The sequence below is a fragment of the Erinaceus europaeus genome, chromosome 2 (genome assembly GCF_950295315.1).
Source record: "Erinaceus europaeus chromosome 2, mEriEur2.1, whole genome shotgun sequence".
Lineage (NCBI taxonomy): Eukaryota > Metazoa > Chordata > Mammalia > Eulipotyphla > Erinaceidae > Erinaceus > Erinaceus europaeus.
In genome coordinates this window covers 15,927,905-15,931,809 of record NC_080163.1, presented here as the reverse complement: position 1 = coordinate 15,931,809, position 3,905 = coordinate 15,927,905, and the positions used below count along the sequence as shown (strand labels likewise).

General features: G+C 42.2%; 1 non-coding gene across 1 annotated transcript; it reads right to left on the bottom strand.

Annotated features, from left to right (window-relative positions):
* Positions 1 to 2,547: 2,547 nt before the first annotated feature.
* Positions 2,548 to 2,654, bottom strand: LOC132537271 (U6 spliceosomal RNA). The gene has a single exon (XR_009548731.1). It is a non-coding gene; the product is annotated as a U6 spliceosomal RNA (small nuclear RNA).
* Between the last annotated feature and the right edge of the window lie 1,251 nt (positions 2,655 to 3,905).

Below are 3,905 nucleotides of genomic sequence, written 5' to 3'. Positions count from 1 at the left end.
AGTAGAATAAAAAAAGAAAAAGAAAAATTTAGCTTAAAGCAAATGACATTTTGCAGCAAAATCAAGTGGCTAGAGCTTGCAGAAAATGTACTTTCTAGAAAGCAATGATTTATTTGGGGAAGAAGTATGGCAGCAGTGAGAGGCTGCACTAATGCAGAAAACACGACCAATTTGTGACTGAATGAACACTTTATCTAGCATGGAGTCCTTGCTAATTGATTCAAGTAGTGACATGGCTGCTATTTAATTGATGCTTAGGGAATTTGCTTGGACAAGGTCATGTTTTCTTAGCTTGTTTGGTCACCTTGTATTTTAATAATTGAATTCAAACGCTAGAACCATTCCTACATCTACTAATCCACTAGACCTTAGTATACCCAGCAGAGTATGAGCCCATAGTTTTGTATGATGTAATGACTCACATTAAATTTGTTACATGTCTGATACGTTTTCTTTGACTTTGGTAGGATATGTTACCCCAGCTTTTTCATATGTGCTTCTGACTTAAGAAATAAAATCACAAGGATGTAAAATGAAGCTTAAGAGAGTCAGGTAGTGGTTCACCTGGTTGAGTGCACATGTTACAATATGCAAGGACCCAGGTTTGAATCCGAGTCCCTACCTGGAGGGGGAAAGCTTTGCAAGTGGTGAAGCACTCTCTTGCTTTCTCCCTCTCTATCTTCCTCTACCCTCTCGATTTCTGATGGTCTCCATTCAATAAATAAAGATAGTTATAAATAAATAAGTAAATACATAAATATTAGAAGCTGAAAAAGAAATTCCTCTCAGCAAGGCAGTACATATGTGCCTAGAAAAACAGTAATTTATGGGGCCAGGTGGTGGTGCACCTGGTTGAGCACACATGTTACAATGCACAAGGACCCAGGTTTGAGTCCCCAGTTCCCACCTGCAGGGGGAAAGTTTTGCAATTGGTGAAGCAGTCTTCTCTCTCTCTCTCTCTCCCTGCCTCCCTCCCTCCCTCCCTCCCTCTCTATCACCCCTTTCCTCTTGATTTCTGGCTGTCTCTGTCCAATAAATAAAGATAATTTTAAAAAAGAAAATAAAGGGAGTCAGGCGGTGGCACCGCAGGTTAAGCGCACTTGGTGCAAAGCGCAAGGACCAGCGGAAGGATCCAGGTTCGAGCCCCAGGCTCCCCACCTGCAGGGGAGTCGCTTCACAAGTGGTGAAGCAGGTCTGCAGGTGTCTGTCTTTCTCTACCCCTCTCTGTCTTCCCGTCCTCTCTCCATTTCTCTCTGTCCTATCCAACAACAACGACATCAATAAACACAACAGTGTTAAACAAGGTCAACTAAAGGGGGAAAAAAGCTTTAAAAAAAAAGAAAGGAAAAGAAAAGAAAATAGTAATTTAATAGTAATGGAATTTTATTGATTTACTTCTTTAAACTGTTTGTTGGTCTGTTTGTTTTGTTTTCTTTACCAGAGTACTGCCTCTGGTTTATAATGGTGCTGGAGATTAAACCTGGCGCCTTTAGTGACACAGGCATGAAAATCTTTTTGCATCACAAAAGCAAGACCTCCTACCTTCTGCACCCCATAGAGATCTTTGGTTCTTACTCCCAGAAGGGTGAAGAAGAGGGAGACTTCCAATGGAGGGGATAGGATATGGAACTCTGGTGGTGGGAATTGTATGAATCGTACCTTGCCACTTATTATTAAAGCACTACTACTAATAGTAATAAAAGAAGTTGAAAAAGAAGAAAACACAAAGCAGAACTTGAACTGGAGTTGGTGTATTGCACCAAAGTAAAACTCTCTGGGGTGGGGGTGGGGAGGGTTCAGGACCTGGAACATGACGGCAGAAGAGGACCTAGTGGGGGTTGAATTATTATGTGGAAAATTGAGAAATGTTACACATGTACAAACTACTGTATTTTACTATTGACCATAAACCCTTAACCCCCCAATAAAGAAAAAAGAAAAGAAAAGAAAATCATTTTGCAAAACACTACACTAACTTTCCAGCCTAGTAATAACAGCATTTATTAGCCTCTGAATCTAACTTTTATCAGTTCTATTCCTTGAAATGACATTCTTTGAACTTGATATATCATTATTTGGTCTCCTGCTGTTGTTGCCCTACAGTGAGAGAAGTCAGAGACAAGCGAGACTCTTCTCCTTTTCCTGGTACCTGCACCAAGGTCAACAAGTAATTCTTGTAGTCAGTTAGGGTTATGTTGCAGCCCCACTGTGTGTGAGGCAGGGCAGGGACTGTACCAGAGAAATCTGGCAGATGTGAATGCTACAAATGACTTTCTTTCCTTCTCCATTTATTTTTATTTTAAAATTTCTTTATTGGGGGATTAATGTTTTATAGTCGACAATAAATACAATAGTTTGTACATGCATAACATTTCCCAGTTTGCCACATAACAATACAACCCCCACTAGGTCCTTCTCTGCCATCACATTCCAGGACCTGAACTCCCCCACCCCTCACTCCAACCCCAGGGTCTATTTCTTTGGTGCAATACACCAACTCCAGTCCAACTTCTGCTTAGTGTTTTCCCTTCTGATCTTTTTTTTTCAAAACATATGGAACACTTCAGGAATTTGCATATCATTCTTGCATGGGGGCCATGCTAATCTTCTCTTTACTGTTCCAATTTTAGTATATGTGCTGCCAGAGCAAGCACTTTGTTTGTTTGTTTATTTATTTAATGCCACCAAAGTTATAACTGGGTTTCAGTGCCAGCACTTCCAATCCACCGCTTCCAACAACCATCTTTCCCCTGGACCCCCTTTTTAATTCTAATTTTTACTAGTAAAGAGAGAAATCAAGAGAGGAAGGAGAAACACAGAGACAAAGAGAGATAGACACCTGCAGACCTACTTCATTGCTCATGAAGCAGACCCCTTACAGGAGTGGGGGCTCTGAGCTTGTTGACATGTTGACAGGTTTACTAAACCAGATGAGCCACTGCCCAGCCCCCTACCTCTGACTTTCTAACCAGAGCAATGCCTCTACAAAGACAGAGTAGCAGAGAGTCTTAAAACTAGAAACAAACACCTTATCTTTCAAGAATGAGGATGAGTACAGACATCTTCAATACCTACTTCCCCTCAGTAAGAAACTCCTGGAAGCTGCCCTGGGCAAAGACAGAATGATCCAGAGAAGGGAGAACGGGAGGGGGGCCAGAGGTGCAGAAGGAACAGATCGGCTCAGAGAAGGAGTGATTTCACAGCATCTCTGGGGGGAATCTGTACATTTTTGCAAACCACAAATATCCAGAAAGCAAGCTGAGAAACTGTAGAAATTAGACAAAGTCTAACTGTGGTGTGAGATGTGGAGTTGTTCTCTAGAGGAGCCCCCTGGTGTCCCAGAAGCTCTGAGGAGTGCCTGGACCCTGGAGAATGCCCTGTCACTCACACTGTCACCTGCTGACAGCTGTTCTGAGTGTGTGCCCTGGGCGGTCAGCTGACTGCCAACAGTGAGTGGTTCTTGTAAATTAAATTACAGTGAACAAATGTATATTTCTTTCTGACAAGTAAAAGAAGGAGAAGGAGGAGGTGGAGAAGAGAAGAAAAGAGAGAACGAGAGGGGGAGAAGGAGAAAGAGAGAGAGAGACAGAGAGAGAGGGGAATGACTGGAGCAGTGGATTTATATCTCAGGCACCGAGCCCTACTAACCCTGATGGCAGTTAAAAAGAGAGAAAGAAAAAAGAAAGAGAGAGAAGGGAAAGAGGGAGGGAGGAAGAAAGCAGAGTCTATCAGGAGTGATGTAATGAAGCAGACACAAAGCCCCCATAAAACAAAGAAGAAAGGAAGATAACAAAATGCAAACTTGTAATAGAAAGATTCAAGACCAGGAGATATGGCTCACACACTACAATGCCCGTCTCTCTGTGTGAGGTCCTGGGCATGGAAATATTCTATCACCATGGGAG